Raw genomic sequence first — 25,967 nt, forward strand, 5'->3', positions numbered from 1 at the left:
AGTGCCACATGAGCCCAGCCAAACCCTCTCAGGAGAGACTGTAGATGTTGGAAGAAGTTTCCTTGACATGGGCACTGTACAAACAGGGTTATAAACCCTGCCCTTCACAATTTATTAATTTTAGTATGGTTTATTGATTTTTATCAGCATCCACGGGGTGTTCTTTTTGAAGATACCTTGTCTGATATGAGTCCATGAAATTCTGGGTTTGCTATTCTGCAGAATATTAACAGGGCAGTTCTAAACCAATTTTAAAAACATGTGATGGCTTCAGCACACAGCACATTGAATAAGATGGAGGAGGAAAGTGGGAATTACGAATATTGTTAATTCTGGAGAAATTCATAATGTAGAAGTTTTATCAGGTGGTTTTAATGTAGATAAACATTTGTATGTTGCCAATTATTTGCACAGTGGTTGTATGTGTCAGACAAAAAGCATAAACAGACTGTCTAAATCCTCTGAAACTTAAATCATTTTATATTTACTAGTTAACAGCTAGTTAAAGAGAATAAAAAAAATTATATTTTCAAGTAAACAGTCTCTGAGATTTTTCATAAAGATAAGCTTTCGTTTTTTAAGTATCATATATATTTTCTTTTTCCTTACTTTACTCCCTATTCAATATTTGTACCATTTTTACTTCCCTTTCAATTATCACCCCAAATGTGGCTGGATGTGATCAGAATAAAAATATTTGTACACTTCCCATATCCCAGTGCAGTGTCATCTTTGACTAAGTGGCCATTGATGCCAATGAGACCTTTGCCTGGATAAGGATTTCACTGACATCCCAGGATTTGTTTCACAGCTGGCAAGGCACTCCACAGGCTTTGCAGGAAAATAGCACTGCAACTACATAGCCAGGACTATTGGCTCAAACACCCCTTTCCCAAGAAAAAGAGTGTTTCCCTGGATGTAAGAGCTTTGAGGAGATTTCAGAGTTTTCTGACTGGTTTTTAGCTTTTGCCATACTTAAGGTGAGGAACGTACCAGTCTTGATTGTTGAGAGGTCTTCCAGCAGGAGAATGGTGTATCTGGGGGACACATGCTAGCAAACCAGCCCAGATATGCCAATATTCCAACCTATTTCCAGTTGCTTGTCACAGGTGATGAATCATTCCAGTGGCAATGGAGAATAGGCTGTGCCAGCAGAGTGAGTTGTATGGTACCCACTTTAGAGAAGTCCTGCTAGTACCCAGCTGTTTTTCATTTTCCCATCCTGTTTTACATATAAGTCAATGGGCAGAGAAGGCACAACGAAATTTCCCTGTTGTCATATGGATGATTTGTGGCTCTTTCATCTTAAAACCTACACTTGATCCCTAAAACAAAGAGAATATTAAGCTTTATGAGCCTATGCTCTAAGCTGACCTGTGTTGTTGTGCAAAGATAGGAATCTGCTGGTATTTTCAAATGCAGAAACATCTGCAGAAGTGGGTGGAAGTGCTTTGGGTGCACAGATAATTATTGGGATTGTTACATGATAGATGAGGTTATTTTCTCAGTTCTGTGTATGAGTTCATAATGAGTCTAACCCCCTGAAGTGATGTGACATCCAGCCACTGCAAGTAAAAGGAAAGACCACTGCTGCCTGACTGTCAGACAGAAGATTCAGCGGCCTTTTCACTCCAGAGAGGAAAACAAGAATTGTTTATTCAATATTAATTTCTTTTTCCCTGCCCTGTAAAAGATAAGGATCAACATTACCACATTCCTGTATATGAGATAAAGAAGGTGCTGGATAGGATTTAGGAGCCTACACCACACCGATGTGATTCCAGTGTGTTGCTCTTCAAATTATTCCATAAACACTTCAATGACAAAGACGGTTTCTTTTGCTTTATTTCAAGACTTTTTTTTTTTTTTTTTGAACGCTGAATTTCATATATTTTAAAAAGTAATTAGAAAAGAATATATAATATTTTAATTGATTTGTTGCTCAATGGAAGGACACACATATAACAGTGTTCTTCAAATACATTATAAGTGAGGGAAAAAAAGGGAGAATTTTCTCCCCATCAGAGATCAACATTTTGAGTTCATTGTCCTTGACTTTGTCAAAATGCTTTTTATCTCCTGTTACCTTACTTTTATGCTTGGAATGAGGCCATATTTCTGAAATTCAAGTAGATAAAGTTATTGAGTATACCCAGTGTGAGTGGAGAGCATAATAGAAAACTATAAAAGTAGAAAATCTGCTTATATGAGTTATGTCACTGCTCCCCTCATATCCTCCACCCCTTCTGGAGGACAGCACCAGCTCTAGATTATATCACACTGCTGAATGTACTTGAGCCCACTCATGGTTATAAAGGTGCTTGTTCTCCTCCATATTGTGTTACTGATGTGTTGAGCTGGCATATTTCTGGCATATTCTATGTCCTATGATTCCTTGGAATTTAAGAAGAGGATTGAGTCCTGGCATGTTGGTAAAGCGTCCACCAGTTTCAGAGAAAAATTCAATTAAATTGACATCCGTTGCAACAAATTTCATAATCAACTCCAGCTCCTCTACAGTAGTTCCAGGTCAATAGTGCTGTAAGAAATCGCTTTAGAACACCAAAAAAACCCTGTTGCAGCAGAACTCCCACATGTTCTTGGCTTGGAACCCATGCCCTCTCTTGCCACTTTCCCATTTAAGTTACATAATTTTGATGAGGAACCAGTTACATGTCATAATGTTCTGGTTTAACCCCAGCTGGCAACTCATCCCCTCACAGCTGCTCTCTCACTCCCCCACAGCGAGATGGAGGAGAGAATCAGGAGGGTAAAAGTGAGAAAACTCGTGGGTTGAGGTAAATACAGTTTAATAGGTAAAGTAAAAGCCTCATGTACAAGCAAAGCAAAATAAGTAATTAATTCACCACTTCCCTTGGGCAGGCAGGTGCTCAGCCATCCCCAGGAAAGCCAGACTCCATCACACCTAACAGGGACTGGGGAAGACAAATGTGATCATCCTGAACATCCCTCCCTTCCATTACCTTTTTCTTACTGAAAGCAGATTGCTGGGTGGTGGCTACCGATGTCTAATGTGGGACTTGGAAATATTATCCATGCATTTTTTCACAGATATTATTACAATTTTTCAGGGGACTATTTGTCAAGGTTGTCCATAGTTATACCAGTCTGTAGCCTCTGGGAAGTGTTTTCAGCATGCCTTGTAAATCATAAGCATTTTTCAGTTATTTCAGGAGAGAAATCTTTCAGATTTGAAAATCCTTCATAAGTTTCTTCCCATAAAAAGATACACAACATCAATGTTTTATCCAGTAGAATGGATCAGGGATCCTGGTGAAATTCTGGCTTTGTCAGGGTGTGATTGTCACTGAATCTTGGCTTTTCTCCACCTCTTTGAACAAAGTAGAGAAACTCAAAGAGACGACTCATCTATGACTGATCGTGGTTCAGATCTGCCTTCACACAAGGTAGCAGATAGAAAGAGAAGGTTTAAGTCACTTTCAGCATTATCTCTTTTCTCTTAAGATCCAGAAGAACAAGAGGTTCATGCTTTCTCCCATTGGTTATAAATAACTCTGTGAAATTTAGCAGATCAGAGATATATTTGAAGGTTAAAGTCACTACGCATTCAGGTCCTTGAATGTACAGTTCCCAGATTGTTTTGCATTAAGGTTCCACCAGGACACCCATAACTAGAAAATTGCTTCCCCACTTTGGAAATGGTGTGCTCAGAATTAACTAAAGGCCACATATAAGGATTTTAGGTAGGTATACTCCTAAAATTTAAATTCTCATCCTGTTTATATTCAGATATGAATAAATCATATATTTCTTAGAAAATAAATCCTACATGGGAGCACAATCTTCCTCTTTAAATCTGTGAGTGTCCTTTTAGATCAGAGGAAAATCTGCTACAGAAAAGTTTGCTTGAACCCTCATGGCTCAAAAGCTCTTGCTTGGTATGCACCTCATGCACAGAATTTCCTTCTGCTGAGAAGTGCATGGTGCACAGGCTGTATCTGGTTTTAAATAGTTTGATATCACTTGCATTGTGCAAAAAAGATTTTATGACATGTCCTTTTGCTCTGGTGATGATTTGTTGTTCTCTTGTGTTTCATTAAGCTATTATTTGTAAAGTGTTTTGTGATGCATTGCATGAAAGCTGCAATCCAAGCAATTTTATGTGCTGGAGTGACAATTCAGGTATCAACAGCCAAGGATTAATGATGCTAATTATTCAAAACAATTGTTTCTTTCTTTAAGTACTTTGTTTAGAGGGAGGGGTAAATTAAAATGAGTGGATGTTATGTATAAGAGGTGTAAGCATTTCTGCAGATGGAAGATAAAAGGAAATCAAAGAATGTGAAAAATAGCTCAGAATAATTTATATTGGAATATGACTCCTATATGTCATGTAAATTACTCAATAAAATCGGACCGTGCAAGCTACAGAGCAAAAATAATAACACATCCAATAATCCATTTGCCAAATACATAAAAAAGTGTAAAAAATGCATCCTTTATCACCTTACTTCTGACTCTAAACTGCAGCAGGTTTGCTGAAGTGGACTGTGCTATCCTAAGATTTTCAGATGGAGGCACATGTCTACTGAACACAGCTCTTCACAGAGCAATCTGTTGAAGAAGTATTAGCCCAGTGAAGAAAACATAGTTACTGGTTTAAAAATATCCAGGATGTTTCCTGTCTCTGGGACATGGACAGGCTCTCCAAGATCAACAGTACATTTTAATCCACAATCCTAGATAATCATTGTGTTTCCTTCTTCACAGCAGCATGGTACCTCCATGTTAAGTAAAATCTATAATAACTGCCAGTATTAAGTGCTACTCAAATATAAGGTGCAATATTGTTTATTTTTCTACTTCTGCTTTGCTTTGGGGTAAAGGATGCTCCAGCCCCAATGTGCTGGTTTTTATCCTTGATGGTAGGATTCAATTTCTATGAAATCGCCTTTTTCTAGAGAATATGATTTTTTCATTTTTATTAATAATGTATTTATTAGATTGTTACCTAAAAGTGCAGGTTCTCTTATTTCATACAGAAGAGTGCACATCTAGCTGCAGAAATCTGATAGAGCAAATCACCTCCACTTACCACATGAGAAACAATTTACAAGATGAGGACTAAAAGAAGCAGCCACCAAGCAGCACAGGAATCTCTTTTCACTGATGTACATGCTTGTTTCCCTGTGATTTCCCCCAAGAATCTAGGTACTCACCAGCTTTATGACAGAGGAGATCATGCACGTTTCAGTACAGAAAGAGAGTACACAAGAGAAAACTTTTTTCACTGTGAGGGCAGTATGGAAGGCAACAGGAACAGGCTGTCTGAAAATGTTGTGCAGTCTTCATGCCTAGAGATATTCAGAACCAAATCAGACACAGTCCTGGGCATCCTGATCCACTTCAGCAGAGGAGTTAGAGGAGATCTCAAGAGGTCCTTCTTCATTTCAGACATTCTGTGTTTCTATGAAATAACACTTGAAGGATTCCAGTCATTACTGACCTGAATTGAGTGATGGGTTGTGGGGTGCCCAGGATTCCACACCTCAGAGATTTATGTTATTGGATGTTGTGATTTAACCTCAATGGTCAGCTGAGCACCACACAGACACTCACTCAGTGCTCTGCTCAGTGCAATGGGGGACAGAATTGAAAGGGCAAAATGTGCAAGGACTGGTGGGTTGAGATAAATTCAGAAAAATACAACCAACACCTGAAGAATAGTGCATATTTGTTAAAGTTTCAGATGGTGTGTTTGTAGGATTCCAACGTCTAGCACTTTAAAAATACTGCCCAGGAAAATTACCTTTTTTTTTTCACTTTTTTTTTTCATCCTGGAATGAGTTCTACATGTGTTGCTTCTTTACATGAGAAAGCAAGGATAGATCCCAACCTAAACTACCATCTACCTTGTTGCTGAAACTTCCCATTCCCCTGCAGTGGAGTTTTGCCTGTGATGATCTCATTTAAGGCAGATGAATCCACTCTATATAAGGCTACAGGACAATAATCTTTCAGAATCAAGTGCAAGTCCCCACTCCTGCTTGTGCTTACCTCACCAAGGTCCTCTGCAGAAGGGAAATGTTTACACAGAGGATCCCAGTTGCTGCTGTACCATGTCCTGTACTGCCACTAGGATTAGCAGGTGGAGAAAACATGAAGCACTTTCTCTGTTAGACTGCAGCTTTAGAAAGCCAAAAGCTGTGTAAGTGAAGTGCCTTCTCCTTGTGGTTTTATTTATTGCCTGTGTTAAGCAGATTTGGGGAGACAGCTTGGGGAGTAAGCACAAATTCTTTCTGTATTAGCCTACTTCACTCAAAGCTTTTCTCTCTCCTGCTAGTTCCCTAGGCAGTGTCTGATACACCAAGAGATTTTTCTTTACTGATGAGACTGCAGCTAAGAACATCAACCTGCAAGAAACGTCAATCTCCTTTACATAAGAAAATGCCTTCAGCAAAGACACGTATGTTTCCATACAGTGGGACTTCCAGTTTCACCTGTTTACCCCCTGCTTCCCAAGCATGCACAAGAGACTCTGTATTTCTGCACTGTCATGAGAATGATTTATTCACATTGTTCATTGGTGACTAAATCCTAGACAAAACTGAACGTGTGGAGATGACAAATCCAATGAGAACACAAAGTGAAGTCCCTGTTTCCTTTCTGTAGGCTTCTCATGGGAAAAGAAGATGCTGCTCCATAAGGTAATGAATCCAAAGCGTGACCTCTGTGTCTGTGAAGTTCCACTTTTCTTGTCTCCTACTAGGGCAGAAAAAAGTAAGAGTTGAGCTGAGGGATACACAAGGGTCTGACATTGACTCCCCAGCAGCTGTGGGCACAGCTTGGGTATCTCTGAAGCACTGCTGCCTTTTGGAAACCAAGGTAAGTCATAGCTTGTGGGTGCAGGGCCGTAGACCAAAGCATGACCTGGTTACTAATAAAATCAGGTAATTATTCTCTGATGGTTAGTGTGTATTCATTATAAAGTGTATCTAATGCAAATGATTCAAATGATTTTAATTGTGTTCTCTCCTCCCTGTGCACACTTAACTCCCATTGACAGGGAGATGAGAACAGACCCCCTCCTCTTTCACTCATTAGCAAGTGTTACAAGGATTATTCTGGTCGGGGAAGGTTTCTGGTGCTCTGCAATGATGTGTCTGACTCATCCCCTATTGTAGCAAGTAGGGAAGGTTATTTCTGCAGTGTTAATATGGAAAAGCATGTGGAAAATGTAATACTTCAAAGAGGTGCCTTCTGTGGGAAGTCATTGCTAATTAGGTTGTACGTGGGTGTCATTTGGGTCCCAGTAAACTATAGGTCATGCCAGTATTTGAATCCTCTGAAGATGTTAGCGTAATTAGAGGGAAATAATTAGCATTTCACCTTTCATTTGGAAATTATGAGTAACTGTTTACTAACCTTTCTAATGATTTTCAGGTTTTCTAGAATTGCTAACTTCCTTGCTGCTTTCAAAGCTGTTTGCCTAATGACAACCCGAGGGGATGTGGAAATCTTATTGACTATCACAAAGGGTCTCCATTGCTCTGATCCAGACAATTACTGTCATCATATCTTTATGCTGAAATACAGTCTTTATCCACCTGAGATCTGAACCATATTGTGCTAAGTTCTGCATCTCAATACAGAAAGACATGTGCCCTGTCTAACCTAAGCAAAAATTGGGAAGGAAATCAGGACTTTTAACTGTTTTGCAGAGAGTCACTTCACACGATGAAGCAGATTCAGGACTGGAGAACTGAAGCTATCAGACTGACAACACTGTTCCTCCCAGCCAGTGGGATAGTAAAGACTATCTTACTCTCTTGCCAGTGGGTTGTAGAGAGAGGAATCCCAGGATGCCACATGACTTCTTTTGATGGAGATACCCAGTCCACACAGACATGGTGAGTACAGCAGGAGACAGGTGTCTCTAAACTCTAAACCAGGTTACTTAAACACTAATTACAGCGTAGTCATAACTCCACCCCCTGGGACTCTGGAATCATCTCATGCTGAACTCCTTGATGCTATTCAATCAAATGCTGTTTCAGGTATGTGCCCAGAGCCACAGTCACACTTTTGATTCATACAAGTCCTACCCATATTATGAAGCTTTTCAGTTCCTGCTGTTGGTGGGTTGTGTGCAATATGAACCAACCTCATCAGAGCTGTCCTCTGAGTCTGCTACTCTCTTGCAGTTTCTGTCCCTTTGCTTGTGGTATGGACATTGCCGTCTTGTGATCAGCTGTGGAATGCAACTTTGGAATCAAAATTCCCTGAATTTGGCAGCTTCAGGCTACCTCTGGGAGGAATACAGAATCAGATCATTTTCATGGAATAACAAAGTACTTTTTAGTCCTGCACCCAAATGAACAGAATTTTAGCCTCCAAGAACATCTGCCAAGCCATGCAAGGAGTCCATCCATGATCCAGACAAGAGTCCAGGACTCACTTCTCTCTCTGATAGACCCTTGAATAACAATTCCATTAGAGGCAGGGGACAGAGCCGCCCCACATTTAAAACAGGATTTTTATCACACAACAGAGACTATCTTAACATACCCCAGCGTAAGGATCTGGAGCTCCTGAAGCTCCAAGGCATGGCTGTGTTGCTGGGATGCAAGCATTGTGAACCAATCTAGCAGTCCTCTTGCATCCTAAGGAGACGGAGAGTTTTATATTCTGATTTGATGTGTAAAGCTGACAGACACTCAGCAGGAATACTTGTCCCAAAGTAGGATGTGAATGTCATTCTGCAAGAAAATGGTACTACTCTGACCATGCTCCATCATGACTTTCCTCTTCTCAGCTACAGGCAGGAAAAGTACATCATCCTCAGGTGTCATATTTCCATTAGAAACACAGCCTGGTTCCCAAAAGCCTTTGATAAAGTGGTGTTGAGTAGGACAGAATGAAGCCTTGGTATTTTTGATTGCCTGGTGACTTCACTGCCTTTCTGGCTGACTGTGGGCTGCCCTCTTTGGGGCACTCCAAGGCACTTTGCTGTGCAGCGTTTCAGCTGGTGCCAGCCAGCAGGACCAGACAAGCCTCCAGTGGCAGTGAGAGACCTGCAGCCATCTCCTGTCCAAAGCTCTCTGGAAGTACCAAGGACCATATGTTGTTCCTGGCAGGTGCAACCAGCAAGACTGAGCGAAGAATCTGGCAGTGCCCTGCCCTCCCTGAAGCACCACAGAAATCGGAGGAGTTGCCAGCCATTGACAGGCAGGAGATTCAGCCCAGAGCCATCTGTCCACACTTACTTTCGGCTACTGCTGTTGCTGATGCCCAGCAAGTTCCCATGAGCCTGTAGGATGAACTGCTCTTGACCTCGCAGAAAAAAGCTGGTGCTGAGAGGGAAATGTGACAAGAAGCCTGGAACTTTCAGCTTTCAAAAAGAGGTAGGGATGTGAGAGAAAATTAAGGAGAAGAGGAAGAACAGCCTGACCACCTACCTTGCTGGAACAGAGATGTGTCACCATATGTGCATGCTGCAGGGCCTCAGGGGTACTCTGCTTGGAAGAGAGACAGCATCTTCATCCAAAAAATTAATAATAGTGGTGCAGATAAAGACTGTGGTATAATTACTCACATTAAAAGCTCAGCAGAGAAGGCAAGTACTGAAGGTGACATGACAGGTTCTGCTGGCCTACTTGGTTTAAACATGATTTTACCTAAAATATGTCATTGGACTTCACAGAAATGTGCACAAACACATGTACACCACAGGCTGGGATAATGCTGAAGGAAGTTTGCAGGATATGCTGGGGAGCAGCAGGCAGTTCCCATACACTACATCCTCCTTGACAATAAATTCATGGAGGCAAGGGGACGTCTCAGCAGTGCAAAACCCTGACTTCCACATCAGCTTGGTGATGCAACTCCAAATACAGACTTGAGAGAGCAGGAGTTTCAAAGGGGTGAGGAAAAGTGAAAGATAGAAATTTACATGTGCTCCATAATGACAAGACAAAGCAAATCACCCCCAAACACCAGAGAAGCAGCCAGTGACTGGAACCATTCCCAGAGGTGGCTGCAGCCCAGGCCAGTTCCATGGAGCCATCTTCTTTATCTCTACTGTGTTTCTGTGTATTTGTGAGGAAACCTCTGAACCATATGGGAGCAGGAGGGGGACACTGGGATCAAACTGGCTGTAATTGTTGCCCAGGGACACTAGATGGAGAAACGCCTTTAGGGATAGAGAGTAGGTGAGGGGCTGTGTCACCATTCTTACAGGAAAACACACAGGGAGTAAAGTGCCCTCCGCTCACTATTATTGATGCTGTTGGCTTTAAGTTTTGCTTAAAAGCTTTCTGTTTTCGGATCCCATTACAGCTCTATGCAGGCCATTAGTTAATTAAGTTATTCCACCAGAGTCTGTCAAAGCTTGGATCTGTTATTACTGCCAGCTCTCTCAGGTTTCCCCTCACCTCTCTCCCCTTCACCCCTCACCACTGGCAGATTTGGAAAATACAATAAAAAGCAAGATCCTGAGTAGATTAAAGAAGTTATTTTATCCTTGATGAGGCTCAGCCAACACATCTTGCCTGTGCTAAGTACATCAGATCACTATTTCCACACAACTGTGCAACACACAGCTTTCAAAAAACTTACCAAAAACATAATCAGAAATCCTTGACTATTTTTTGTCCCCACAGGCATGCTTCTGCCTCCTCATGACAAACCTCCTAGCAGTAGGAGTTGTAACAAGAGAAACCCTTGATATGAAGCAGCCCAGCCATCTCTGCATTGTAACCACAAAGCACTGACACTGTCCAAGACACACAGAGGAAGAAAGCCAAAAAATTACTACCCCCACCTCTGTTTGCCTCACCTTGTGTGCCAACACCAATAGTTTTGGCTGGGAAACAACCTCCTATGGAACCCATAAATTCTTGCTTGAGCTCTGGGGTGTCTCATGGCATCTGAGCTGACACAGCTCAGAGTAACTCCAAAAGTAGAAATGATGGACCTATAGAACAGAGCTTTTTAACACAATGTCCTGCCAGCGTGGCTGCTGCGACCTTTATCATATTTGTGTTCTTCAAGGTCTTCTGTCATTGCATCAGCCTGGCTCTACACTTGATTTCTGTACATCACACTGCCCAGCCCTGTATCTGTTTGATGGCCCTAACCTGGTAATTGCTGATGCTATAGACTGATTGTCTCAGTGACAGCTTGTTAATTAAAATCAAGGTGTACAGGAGAATTCTGTGTATGACGAGGTATCTGTATATAAAACATGGAGATGATACCAGTGGCCTCTGAAGACTCTCTGGATGCAGCTCTCAAAAGAAGGGGTATGAAGTGGCCTGATGCACTTGTTGTTGTGTGGAAAAGTGTGATGGGCTGAGTTTCAAGGCTTGACCAAAGAAATCAGGACTGCTTATGATCATGCGCTGCACTCAAACAATTGTTTTTATGGAGAGTCCTATGCAGAGGGTTATGAGTGTCTTAGAACAAGACCAAGTTACTTTGACCAATTAGCAGTTGTTACTATAGAGAAGAGTCAAAGAGAACGATGAATCTTGCATTTGACACAGGCCAAATTTGACTCTTAGTGTCGCAGGCTTGAGAGTGATCACAACATCCTCCCAGTTCTGGAATAATCCATACAGCTGTTCACCTTGCTCCTGCTAACTGCAGATTTTACAGCTGATAAACCCATGCTGCTGTGCTTTTCACTTGCAGCAGGCTGCTTGTTCTTCAACAGAAAGGCAATGGTACAGTCATCACCAGCTGATCCAGGTCGCATTTTATCCAGTGCAAAAGCAGAAGCCAAAGGCTGTTCAGAAAAGGGAAGAAGCAAACTGCTTTTGACAAGGGACAGCATTCTGCATTCAGACTTCTTATCAGAACATGTAACAATTTTGGAATTTGCTTCTTCCATTTTCTAAGCGTGTATTTTTAACCTCACTGTATAAATTAGCTATCCTTTTTCCATTCTTCATGTCTGTATGGCAAGCCATAGACAGCAAGGGTGCGGGATAATCCAGAATTTTCCCCTTACTGGATGCAAGTCAGGGTCATCATCATCAAATACCATCCAAGGTGAGGAGGCTTTATCAGTTAATTAACCTTAAAAACTCAAGAAAGCAGTAACTTGTGGCTGTAGAGTAGTTCCTCCCAAGGCAGAAAAATTACTGTGTGTGGGTGTGTTTGAGCAGGAGGAGAAAGGTGGGAATGTCAAGAAGCTAAGCAACAACTTTCTTGCTTTTCTCACAGCCAAGAAGTTTTTTATTATCAGATATCAGGACTATGTCAAGTAGACAGAATTACAGACATGCCAATGAAGAAGGTCTGAATTTAACTGAAAACATAGACAAGAGAATGAGATGAAAGTTGAAAGCGGCAACAGGGACTCTAAATCCTGCATGAAAATCTGCATTAAAACTCAGTTCAGGATCCCATAGGAACTTAAAATTCCTCAAGAGTTGACCATGAAGCTGACAGCAGCCATTGCTGCAGTCATAAATGGTTAACCGAGCTTATGCTACCTTGTGTTTAAAGTACTAGTGAAAAGTAAACCAGTTTGGAAGTAATCCTTAAATAAAGTTCTTGCAGTGCTTTAGACAGATTCTTCTTATATGAAACTACAGAGACTTCTCATCATCTTTCTTGTTGGAAAAAAGGGGCAAAATGCAGGAGGTCATGCAGTCTTTTTCTGTGCCCTAAGACAGCATATGGTCTGCCTAAAATAACATCAGACAGACTTGCAAGAGGGAAAAGCCTGAAAAGCAAATACTAAAACTCTGAAACCTGTAGGCTTAAAATTAAGCACTGCATTCACTTCACAGACACCAGATCTTAGAGCTGCCAGAGATGAACGGTATGGAGTGCCTGGACATAAGCAAAAGCACTGTAACTTGTGATCCTTAGCACCTTCTGTGTGGTTGCCAGCTGAAATGGCAAAGGTAAAAGGCTAGGAACGAGGCAGGAGTGCCTCATTGAGACACTTGTCTTACAGAACTGAAAGAAAACATGTCTAGAAAGAGGCATCTGGATGGAATTTAGACCAAAGGACTGGACTTGTAGCAAGAGAAAGTATAAGAAGAAACATCCAAGTCCCAACACCCCAAAAAGACAGCAGCTTGCTCCCAGCAGTTTAGGTGCGATGCAGGACCTCTCAATATCCAAGCTGAGTATTTCCTTTCCCTGCTAATTTGGCCCTCTTTGCACTGCTCTGAGTACAATCCATTGGCCTTGTGGCACTGGCACAACAATGAAGCTGCAGATGTGAGGAGATCCACCCACATGGCCACACCAGCAGTCACAGCAGGTTGGGAGCATTCTGGTTCACTGTGGTCCTATATGAGATTGGGCACAAGCCCTGTGGATCATTTCTTCTGCCCCTACACAGAAAGGCCAAGTGTATTTCTGGTCCTGTAAGGTGGTGGTATGATTTGTTCTTCAGTGGATCAAAATGACAAACTTGACTGAGTAGGAAATACACAAGTTCTGTTTCTCACTCTGCCAGGATAACAACTCAGCCTCTGTGCCTCTATTACTCTTTCCAATTTTTATCAACTTCAAATGTTACTCTTCTGGAGCAGGAGCTGTTTTTCAAGACAGCGCCACTGGTGCAATCTGCTGCTCACCAGCTCCCACCATGTCCCCTTTCCTCCCTGAGGGCAACCACATCTCTCTCCCAGTACCTTCCCACTTATGTCCTGATGCCACCCTTTGACTGTGCTGGTACAGCAAAGGGGGAATGATGAAGCTGGGCTGTGCCAAAGCATCTCCTCCCCTTTTCCTTTAGTTGTTGCTTGGTGTTTGGCACATTTTCACAGTGAAACCCCAGAAACAGCTGGGGGGATAGGGCACTGGTGACCCAAATGGTCAGGTCCAGGAGGGGCAGAAGGAAGAGAGATGGTGGGGAGTTCTGCTGCATGGGTGTAACCATGCTCCCACTGTGTCTGCAGTGCCTGGTCCCAGGGCCAGGCTGCACTCTAATCTGGGACTTCTCCTGGTTATTAACGTGGAGTGATGGGCTGTGACAGATAATAAGCCATGAGCACACTGATGCTCAGCATGCAAAACCTCTCTCTGTGAGACAGGTTTTCTCAGGCCACTGTGAAAAGCCTGACTGATCTGAGAGTGCTCTGACGCTGCCCCAGCCAACCTGACCCCAAATGCTCATGAAACAAGCACCAAGTGCCCTGTTTTGCATTGCCTGTAACATCCCAAAACAGTGTCTGACTTCTCAATTAGTCCGAGAGAGGACTGCAAACTTGAAATCCAAACTGATGGACTGTGAAATCCGTATCACATTGTCACCCAGAGCACACTTTCCCTGCTCTGCACTGAGCTATAAATAGACTTTCATTATTAGCAAGCAGACAAAGGCAGCCTGAAAGATGTTCCACGCTGACACTACTCCTGGCTTATGGATTTTTTGTTTTCACCTTGGTATAGGAGTGAAGATGGGGACAAGCAGGGAGGGGCTGATCAACAGCAACAGTGCTGAAATCACTTCTTCCCCTAACCAGGATTATTTCTGGGTCTTTGTTTTGGGTTTTGCTTGTGGTTTGTTTTTTTTTGTTTTTTTTTTTTGGTTTGGTTTGGTTTGGTTTGGTTTGTTTTTTCAACAGTCTCTCCCCTGGAGCCAAGAGCCTCAGAATACATTACCCAGTACTAGAGAATGCATTACACCCACCTCCTCTCTTAGGTCATCTATCTAAGCTCCTGAAATCTACCAACTCCCAAACAATGTAGTCATTAAGCCACTCATGTTTTCTTTCTCCAAGTTTTATTTGTTTAAAAGAAGAAAATAAGGAAGTTGATCTTTGCTTTAACAATTTCAGTGTTTTACAGGAGCTATTAACTTGGAAAAAATGGAAAGGCCTTGAATTTTCTGGGAGGAGGCTATCCCTGACATGTCTGTCTCTATTACAAATTCCATCTTTATGAAGAAAGAACCTGTACGTGCCTCTCTGAAAAAAAAAACCAAATCCACTACAAAAGTGTCTAATCACAACCACTGGTGAGACACAGAAGCTGTGACCCTGAGGCATAAACCTGAAGATTTGTGTTCTTTAACCACAAGACATAGACACCCTTAGTGCACCTTTTTTCCATGGTTCTTCATTCTTTCACAAAAAAGAAATTCACACTATTAGCTGAGATGAGGCAAATGGTTTACTTTTCCTGCTCATTCATACTCTAAGTACCAGATCTACCCTTCCTATGCACTGGCCCCCTCTGACATGCAGCAGCTCAATTTCTGCTTGGTTCCTTGGCATTTACAACAAGGTCAATTAAACAAGACATTGTCTGCCCATTATTTGTACAGTGGGAGTTTATTCCTGGACTCACAGAAGTGAAGCAGCGTGGTAGAAAATCCAGGAGGGTTTACTTTTGGCTCACAGCAGACTGAAGTTCTGAGATAACTGGTCATGTTCATTTGCTCTGCAAGCTGCTCTTTTGTATCTCAGCTTTCTTTGAAAATGAAGCAAACCCCCAAATGCCCATAACCCTTGCATGCTGTGCCTGTGAAGAAAATCTCACTCACAGGGCTGTGTCTGAGGGTGTTGTTCCATTATTCTTTCTTTCCCAGAGCAGAGAAGTTCGCATCTTCCCAGTCCCCTTTTGAGCCCTGCTGGCCTTTTCTTCTCCATGATGGTTTTCAACTCCACAGCTTCTGCTGAGCTGCTAAAATGGTTTCTGAGGCTTTTCTGGAAATTGGTTCTTTGGGCAACAAGAATAGAGGAGTGTGTTAAAGCCAAATCACTGTAATTAGCCTACCTGTATAAAATGACCAAGGTTTTAAAAGTTTTGGGTTCAGTGATTCAATTTAATGTATGTCCGACAGTGGTAGCATTGTAAAGGGACAGGACATTGCAGCTTGGGAGCATGGACATGTAATTTTGACACTAAAGGAGCTGGAAAGAAAATGTTAGGTATTACTAGAGCCACAGCCCTAAACAGGCTTGGAACAACAGCTTTGAGAGAAGTAGCCCATTCAGTCACTTTCAGGTAGTCCTGCCTGAGTGGTTAATAACCATGTAGTCAAGATAATTCTGATTCCTCCTGCCACAGTGATGCGGGGCTCACACATCTGTGGGAGACACCTTCTGTGGGGTGCCTCAGTGAGCAGTGCAGGGAAATGCAGCTAAGATTCTATTATACACTTATTCAAATGTCTACCCACAAAATCTAAATTCAAAGAGCATGACAAGACTCAGCAGTATACCATTGAAACCTGCATTTAATTTTTGCTTTTCTTGTGGTTTATTATTTGTAGGTTTTCTATGCTACTATTCCAGCTTTTCCACAGGTGATGAAAACAAGTTTCCTAGTTTCTGAAGGTGTACAAAGCCATGACCAACCATAATAGCTTTCATTTGCCTAAACCTTTTTAAGAAAAACTGAAGTCTAATTACAGTTCATGTGATGCAAAGACACTTTGAAACTCTATAGCACACACTTGCTGTGTAATGAAATTAGTATCAGGACAATCAGGAATATTACCAGAATAACAGATGCTCCTGAGTCATAATAACAGCTGTAAAAAAGGGAAAATACTGGATGTTTTAAATCTATTAAGCGCTTTTGCTTTGTGTATTGACACAGGTAATGAGTCCTACAGAAAGAAAGCTATACTTGAAAGCCTTTAACACTAAAAGCTTAATTTAGTGTACAATGAATAATACAGGGAGCCCATTCATGGGTCGATCAGAATGGGATGAGAGAGCACCAAAGGAGCAGACAGATCATGTTAATAGGAAGCTTGAAACTTATTTAAAAATCTATAGTGTAGTTAAAATTAGAACACAAATTGGAACTTGGCATTCTGTTGCTCAGGAAATTGGTAATGGGATACTAAAGCCTTGCACTTCTCTCTGTCTGGGCCTGGTTGGAAGAGGACAAAGGCGATGACAGCCACAATGTCGTTTACCACAGGGAGTCATTAAAGAAAGTACTAACATAAGAAACCAGCCTTTTCCAGCTATTCACAGTGTGATGTGTGCTGTATTCATCTATTAGTCCAAGTGTACAAAAATATGGGTCAAAATATAGAAGCAGATGTTATTATCTTCTTCATGATATTTCAAGGATCGATGATAGTTTTGACTCTTGTTCTTTTTCTTTAGGAGTGAATTCATGAATTCCGTTCAGCCCTCTGTGGCCAGTGGTTTCATCTGGATTGGATACACCAGGATACACCATTGAGACTTCTGGATTAAAGAGCTTTTGGCCAGGCATGATGGTTCCCAGTGTCCCTACCAATCAGAGATAAAGGTCGGTGGAGGGGGAATGGGGGGGGGGGGGGGGGGGGGTCTCTTTCTCAGAGGAAAATTATTCTTATCCCAAAGTCTATCTTTACAGTCAAGCAACATTTATCAGGACAGATCCTGAAAGCTAACATGAGAGAGGGAGAAGAAAATTATCTTTGGGAGGGATGATGCCTTTGAGTTAGGGCAGAGCCACCTTCCAGAGGCAAATATCTCACTTCACTGTTACATTTTTCATAATCTTGTATTGAGACTCTGTGGCTCTTTCCAGGCCACCCATTTCACTATAGACAAGTATGTTGTTATCGAAACCACAAGCTGGGATGCAGAAAGCAGGAAAATATGCTGGAAAATCCAAGATTAGAAAAAAATGCAGAGGTCAGATGTCTATGTCACACCACAAAGGGACCAGAGCAGCTGGGTGACTTCACCTTTAATCTAACACCCGGGAGAATGATCCTAACAGGGAGACCTCTGGAGAAGCAGACCGTTAGGTGGATTTACATTCTGAAGGAAAAGGTGCCTGGAGATTCTAGGAAACACCCCTGGAGTTAATTTTGGAAATAAATCACAGTAAAGAAACCACCAGTAATTCTTAGGATAATTGTTTCCTAGAGTCACAGGAACAATGGAGAGTGGTTAAATAACTTATTGTTATTTTAGAACATATAAAAAGTATTAAATTTAAAAATCTGTGTTCTGAGCAATGTCTTACGCAAACATCATGATTAAAAAAAAAATTACAGGCTTAACTGAAGGAATAGTCACATTTTTTTTGCCACTGTTTGATTGCATTTTTTTTTCCTATTAAAGCCTGACTTCCCTGGCTGACAACTTAATTATTAGGGTAATGTGATGGATAAAGGGACTTGCTCAGTAGTGCCTCCCACTTGCTAAACACTTGCTTGCAATCACAGCTGCAAAAAATGCCACAGTTCCTCAAAGCAAAGATAATAATTTTCTTGTTGTCAGTGTCCTTAACACTTACTACATGAACTTTTAAAGAAAAAATAACCTTTTCATCATTAAGTGCAGGTTATGGAAGTCAGAGCTATATCAGGCTGCAGACTGCTGAAAGTACCAGCCTTGAGCTGCTCTTGAGTGGCCACGCATAAAGCCAAACTCTTCTACTTCATGGGGATTATTTGAGGGCTTCCAGAAAAGCTCTTCAAGAATTTTGATCACAGGTCTACAGTGCCTGCAAGCAGCCTCTGTTCCCAATCAATTTTTTTAGACGGTTTGATTTTAAAAAAAATTTAATAAAGTCAGTAGATGTGAGGCTCCAGAATAACCATATAATCAATAGAGACAAAACTACACAATCAATAGAGACAACGGCTGGCTAGAGATGAAAAATCTTGAGCAACAGGACAACAAACTTTACTTCAGATGGGATATTACGTGCTGTCATAAAAGTTGCAAAACATTGCAGAATGATATTATGATGCTACGAAAGAAACTGGAAAATAAAACTCTGTGTCAATAAATACAAAAAAAAAAATAGCATGGTGGGTCTAGAAAAGACACCCCAAACAAGCACCTTTGCTACTTGTACTGCCAGTGCAGCATGTACGTTTCTGGTTATCCCATCTAAGAAAGGTACAGAAAAATTTCAATTAATAAAGGAAAGGTTAAGAGAGGTGATCAAAAGTAGAAAACAGCTCTGAGCCATGACAGAGTCTTTACCCTTGAAAACCAAGAGATGTGGAGTTGCTGTAACAGAATTTTACTCAGCATGGAGTCATTACACAAGAACTAGTGAGTACCAAATGAAATGATCAGGCAAAAGATTTACACAAAGAAGTGCTTGCTCACACAGTGCATAATTAAATCATGCGATTCATCACAATAAGATGCTCTGGAAGTTATAAATAGGTTCAAAAAGCAATTAGGCACTGAGTGGAAGAAAGAACTATCAGAGCCTGTTAAACTCCAAGCAGAGATACAACTGGCAGCATGGGAAAACCACAAGCTGGAGTCTGCCCAAAGGTAGAGGAAAAGGCCACAGAAATGGGGCAGTATCAGCATATTCCTGCTTTATTTTGGTATTTTTTCATTAGGCATCTTCCGTGACCATGGACAGATACAGGTTATTGGGCTAAAAGGACCACCATCTGAGGCAACAAGATTCTCTGGCATTTAACTCCAGCCCTGGAACCTCAAATACATCTGCATGTGAGGCGCTACCCCAAGAAAGTCCCATTTCAGTGCAATAAGCAAGAAAACTGGAATACATTTACAGAGGGGACAGCATGTTCTAGAAGGACAAGAAGAAAAGAGAGTGTTGTATTTTATGCCAAAAGCGTGTGTGTTTCTCATGAAGTTCAGAAATGATGCAGTGGAGGGATTTTACAGCCACTGAGAGCTGGTAGAAGGGCATTTTACCCCTCGTGTGCCAACACAAAGAAGCCCAGAGGTCAACACTGAAACCCCTCTGGAAGGCAGCACTCAGTGCCCAACACACAATGAAAAAGGGGCAGAGTTCCTCACCCAAAAGGGGCCGTATCTTCCTGTCCCTGTTAAGCAGGTGAAGGCAAAGAAGACAGAGAGGGGACTCTCCATATGTGTTCCACGCACGTTTATTCCAGTGAAATGACAGGGACAAAGAGCCAAGGTGGTAGGAGGGTCCAGGGATCTTATACTGGGTACAGAATAGGCGGGGAAAGGGATCTCAGCCAATGGGATAGGGGCAAGTAGGTGGGATTGACCACAAGGGAACCAATGGGAACAACACATAGGAGGGACTTAGGAAAGGATCCAATGGGGCGTCGAGGAACAAAGAACTTTCTAGAACTGATACATATTAAAGAAGGGAAATGAATATACATAACTTCATACATAAAACAGGGAGGAGAAAACATTAACCAATTGGGAGAAAACATGCAGAAAGCAGAACAAAGGACTCACGGGTTCTCACCATGACTTAAGTTACATGCTGAGCTTGGGTTGCTGACCACCACAGGTGGTTGTCTGAGTTCCCCCAGGAGACAGAATGGCTGGAGCTGCTTGCACTGACACAATACAGATATGCTGCTCTCTCCATGTGAGTCTGAGGGGGAGTAAGGAAACCAGCGGGATCTTCTGTGGACTGTGAATACCTGAAGGAGAGGTTGTAGTGTCAATAAGGAGTATCAAGTGCCCAAATATTTGCTGGGAGAGCATGGTGGGTTCAAACTATCTGTAACATCCTTGAAATGAATCAGGGACATATCAAAAGGTAAGGGAAATTTTAAAGAGAAAAAGTGGTTTGGATTTGGTTCTGTCAAGTAGAGAGGAACTGGAAAAGAATCTGAAAAGGGGAGGTGAAAGGTGAAAGGACTGTGAATCTCTATTCTAAGAAAAAAGGAAAGAGTTAGAGAAAAAAGAGTAAGGATAATGGATTCCAGAAAAAAAAATTAAAAATAGCAAATTTCAGCAAGCCCAGGGAACTCATCTGTAGGGTCTCTTGCGAAGGTAATTTATGGGATAAAGGAGGGCAGAAGAGCTGGCAGTTACAGTAAGAGAGTGTATTAAAGGCACAATAGCAGCCTATCTTGATACAGGGGAAGGACAGAGAGCACAGTGAGAAGCCATTACAACTGCATCAGGAGTACTTTGAGGGCCCGAAAATAAACTAAGAAAAAGAAATAATGACACAAAAGGGGAAAAAAATGTGTATCATTAAGGATGAGGGATAAAACCTCAGTGAGGGTTTGGGATTAAATGGGTTGCGGGTTGAAAGGAACACAAAGAGTAACATTAACAAAACAGTCTTAAAAATACATTGAAAGTTGGAAAAACCATAGGAAATTACTGGTCCATTACTTTACAGAGAAGGAGAATAAATAGTACATGATCCAAAGAAGACTGAAGAATTCAATGCTTTGCTGAAGACTATGTTAAAAAAATTATGAACAGCTACTTAAGGCAATTAATTTTAACAAGATGATAAGAGGACAAAGCTCAAACAGAAAATTAGTAGGTTAAAGACTACGTAGATAAGATAGAGTTATTCAAATTCATAAGGTGTCATGTAATTCAAAGGGTTTTGAAGGAGTTCACCAAAATAACTTAACCATTTGCAATTACCTCTGAGGACTTGAGGAAGACACGAGAGAGGCCAGAGTACTAAAGCAGAGAAAGGAAAGAACATAGACAAAGGGGAACCCAAAACCATGAGGCCAGTCAGCCTCACCTTTATCCTTAGGCTGCCTCTGGAAGGAGTCACTGAACAATCTACAGGCACCTTGGTAAAAGCCAGCTGACAGGAAACAGCCATCAGGGATTTGCAAAGAATATATCATCTCAGATCAACCAAATTTCCTCCTTGACAAAGTAGCACAAGTGTTGGATGAGAGGTAGATATGTTCTCAGCTGACTTCACTGAGGCTTTCCTAAAGTCTCATGTAACACTCTACAAGCAGTTGAGAGGAAGACAGGACAGAGAATATTTGTAAAATGTTTTTTCGTCATTGCAAAGGTATTTATCCACACTCCAGATGCTATTTTTTCTGCCCTGAGAAGGTCAAATGTTCAAAATTTGTTTAGTCAGACTATCTTAGCAGCTTTGAGGACAGACAGCAGGACATGAAGCTGCCATGCATTAACTGCTTCACAAAACCTGGCCTTTTCCCACTGAAAAATGTGAGGCAACTGGAGGCGCCTCACCCCTCTATTAAAGAAGTCATTTATCATCTTTTACCTTGGATGAGAACATATAACTTCTTTCTTTCCAATGACAGATCAGGAGGTGAAAAAAAAAAAAAAACCCAACCTCGCTTGTCTGTTCCTCTGTACACAGGAAGTGGCCATTGCCCTGGTGAAGTTAATGAGTTGTGTCCAGTCATTAAACCTTTCTCTTTAATGAACCCTGTGCACACGGGTGAAGTTTAGATTACAGGCATGTCTTGGATTTAGGTAAATCCAGCATTTCAGCTGTAAATTGCAGCTTGCTATCAAACTCAGAGCATTACAAGGGGTCCTCTGGGGGTCTTTCATGCATGTGACTCATTCAATATTATCTTTAATACCTTGATTGATATTATAGAAAAGACACATAAAATTTGCTGATAAAGCCAAGCTGAGAGGTGTTGCAGGGACCCCAGAGGGCAGGATGACAAACAAAAATGGTCTTGGCATATTGAGGAATTGCTCTGATAGAAACAAAATCAATAAATAAGTGTTCTGCTTGGAAGGAGAATTCCAATGTAAAATAGGAAATAACTGGCAAAGCAGCAATGCTTCAGAAAATGTCAGGGTGAGAGCTGAGTACTAAACAGGACTCAACAATGTAGCAGAAAAAGCACATCTCATTCCTGACTGAATTGACATATGGAAGACACAGGAGGTAATTAGGATTATTCTCCTTTGTCTTGGTGGTGAGACCCCAGCTGGAGTGTTGTGTCTAAGATTGGGCATCCCACTAAGATGTAGAAATATTGGAGAGAGTTCAGAGGAAAACAGCAAGGATAGCAAGTTTAAAAATGTCCTGTGGGAAAACTGGCTTCCTTTTGTTTAGGAAATCATGATATGGGGAGAGATATATCAATAGTCTCCCAGCCCATATAAGGTTATGGAAGAGGCCTATCAAGGGAGAAAAATTTGCAGAGTAAATGTTTCACATTAGACTGACAGATTGTGCTAAAGAAGGGCAGCAGAAATCCCTCAGAAAACTTGGAGAGTTCCTCCTACAGAGCTTTTAAAGAACAGGTTAGACAGATATATATCACTGATGAGATAAGATGTGCTTAATCCTGACCTGTGTAGAAATAAATATCCTTCCAGCCCTGCATCCCTGGGTGAAGAAACGTCCTTTCCCTTCTTTCTCCCTCATGTCCAAAATCTCTACTTCTGCACTTGGGAGGGAGCCCTGTAAATCAAAATGGAGAAACCAGAAAGACATCACCTGGCTGAACAAAGTGAAAGGCCAGGAAGGAGCTGTAACATTTACAAGGGATGGATGAAGGCTGGATTCAGAGGGAACAGAGGTGCCTCTCTGCAGCTCTGAATCAAGCAGTGGATAACCAAGATTTTAAAATCCCTCTTCAGCATGTTCTGCTGGCTTGCTCTGGACAGCTGTATGCTGAGCACAGGGAAGACAGACCCCTCCTCCCTCAGCATGTTTTGGATACTCCTCTAAGCTTTTGGGTAATCCATTGCATGTGGCCTTGAGAAATGGGTCGTTTCTGCACCACTCATCCTTTATTCCTTGAATTCAAGTGTTGTCACCTTTTGCCTACCCTGGGACTCAAAGAATTAGTAAAAATGGGAGCAGGTAAGGAAGTTTTCACACATTAAATTGTCAGAAAATAACACAATACAAAAGTCAACATTTAAGGATATTATCTGAAAATGTTGTCTTTACTCTGTAAGTAAAGAATTGCTTATTTCTGAATGCCTACTGAACATATTTTTTATGAAGTTTGTCACCATCTCAACTGCTGCTCCTGTCAGATTCCCTCATTTCACATCCTGTCTCCTCCTGTCAGATTCCCTCATTTCACATCCTGTCTCCTCCCCAAATTATCTACTTAAAGAGCAAGTAAAAACCATTTCCTGTGGGTTTCATCTTGTCAGCAGAATGGGCTGATTTAAATCATGTGCATGTATGGCTATTGCAGTACTTTAAAGCTGCCCCAGCTACTTCCTCCCAAGAACAAACCAGAGATTGTGTTACCATAATGTCAATTTTCTAAAAAATGAGAGGGGGCTTCTGACTTGCTGTGCCTGCTCTTGTGTCTTATACCATGCAAAAGATGTTACAGTGGAATATATCAGGGTAAAATTTACTTGTAAATGCATTCCTTCCTTAAAAAGCCTGGAGTATACTTAGGAAACTAAATGTCACCAAAGAAAACATTCCTTGAAAAGACAGTTCCAAACAAACAAGCTTTGCTGAAATCAACTTCTCTCAGATTTCTCAGATTTTGGAACACATTTGTTTACTCCTTGATAGAGCCAAATGTTAGGAAAAGATAAGAACAATTGTAGCATCTAATATAGCTCCTCTCCTAGCAGGACATACTGTGTTTTGTTAAGCAAGCAAGGAAGAGAGGGGGAGTCTGGTTTGAAGACTAATCTTGGGCTCCTTCCTAACACAAGCATTGTCCTTACTGAATTAACACTTGCTTTTACAGCTTCATGCCCTTTGCCCCCACCATGGCTTTGTTCAGATGGACCACAAGATTGATCCCTGGTTCCCCTGGACTCCTGCAGCTGAGGCTGGAGTACTCCAGCAGTGGGGGAGCACAACAGATCAGAAGATTGAAGATCTAGTCTGGTTGGTTGAATTTGATGTTCTTGGACATCTTTTCCAACCTTGCTGATCTACGATTCTATGACTGTTGCACCTGGAACACCCATGAAAGTGCCCAGATGTGCTCAAAAGGGATCATGTCTGGATGGACAATGGAGCTTGGTATATTATCCACTGCTCTATGACCATTCAGGTTTAGCTCTGGGATGACCAGAGCTGCTATGGTCGAATCTTCTATAACTCTGAAGAATAACAAGCTAACAAAACACAAAACAAGCAACTACCCTTGTTGGACCCTTCCAACTCAGGATATTCTATGAAATAACTGAGATGCACATAGCAGACTTGCAAGCTGCACTGTGGTGAAGCAAAAGGCTTGGCCAGGGTAATGAGCTCTTCAGAAAACAAAACACAATTCAAAAGACTGGCTGGCAAGAGTTGCAATCAATGTGAAAAAAATAGCTGCATTTCCCAGTCAAGAAATCCCTTCAGTAACAGTGGCAAGAATATAGTTCACTCAGAGCAACCAGATTCCAAAGAAACACTTGCTCAGGCAGAGTTGGGAATGTCAAATAAACCAGAGAGGAGCTGATTCACTTCTTATACATCACACCAGGGCAAAAACACTGCAGAAACTTGGAAAGTGCTTGTAAACCAGCAGATATTAGGTGCATGAGAAAACTGAAGTCAGGGGTTCTGAAACAGAAAGAATCAAGTCTTAAATAATTAGCTTAGAACTTCATTTTCCTTCAAAGCAGGTCTTATATTAATAGGTTGGGTTTAGCTGGATTTCAATACTATTAACTCATTGCCATGACAGTGATTTGCAGTAGTATCCTTATTCTGCAAGGTAACACACAAGTAAGAAACCAAACAAGGCAAAAGCATAACCTTCCTGAAGCAGCTGGGTATCCCAGGGAAGGTCAGACCCACAAAGAACCACAGCACAGAGCCAGCACAGTCCTGCTGGCTGCAGATCTGAGCCAGCTCAGGCAGGTCTGGCCTCAGTGGTTTGCAGCCACAGCAGAGTTAATCCATGTCCTGGGTAATCCCCTCACAGGTAATTAAGAATTGACCATATCCTGGAACCGCCTGAGAAAGGTCCACAACATCCTGCTCATCGCAAGCCTAATTCTGAAAATTCAGCCACAGAAACATAAATGACCTCAGTGCAAGGTGTTTCACTGGGGACCAGAACATGCAAAGAGAAGAGAGGGGCAGCCACTCTCCAAAGCAATAAAAATCTCTTTTGGGTGGGGTTAAACTAGGTAGCAGATAGGTTTATAGGGTACCTCTAATTTGCCTTATTCAGGTGTTCTGCATAGGAAATAACAGGTGTGCCCATCAATGCTGTGTGCTCTCTGCAAGGCATTATGTAAAAGATAAATACGTATATATCTCTCACACAGCTGAGCAACTTCAATAGGACATGATGAAGAAACCACAATTAATATTTAATAAGGAATAAATCAGGTCAATAGCTATGTGAATTTTTGCTGGTGCATTTACTGTTC

At 41.6% G+C, this 25,967-nt stretch overlaps 1 long non-coding RNA gene across 1 annotated transcript; it reads right to left on the reverse strand.

Moving 5' to 3' along the window:
- Nucleotides 1–19,821: 19,821 nt before the first annotated feature.
- LOC138106028 (uncharacterized) lies at nucleotides 19,822–25,433 on the reverse strand. Its single transcript, XR_011148887.1, has 3 exons — nucleotides 25,345–25,433; nucleotides 22,957–23,067; nucleotides 19,822–20,317 (listed from the first exon to the last, which is right to left on the reverse strand). It is a non-coding gene; the product is annotated as an uncharacterized lncRNA (long non-coding RNA).
- Between the last annotated feature and the right edge of the window lie 534 nt (nucleotides 25,434–25,967).

The sequence above is a fragment of the Aphelocoma coerulescens genome, chromosome 2 (genome assembly GCF_041296385.1).
Source record: "Aphelocoma coerulescens isolate FSJ_1873_10779 chromosome 2, UR_Acoe_1.0, whole genome shotgun sequence".
Classification (NCBI taxonomy): domain Eukaryota; kingdom Metazoa; phylum Chordata; class Aves; order Passeriformes; family Corvidae; genus Aphelocoma; species Aphelocoma coerulescens.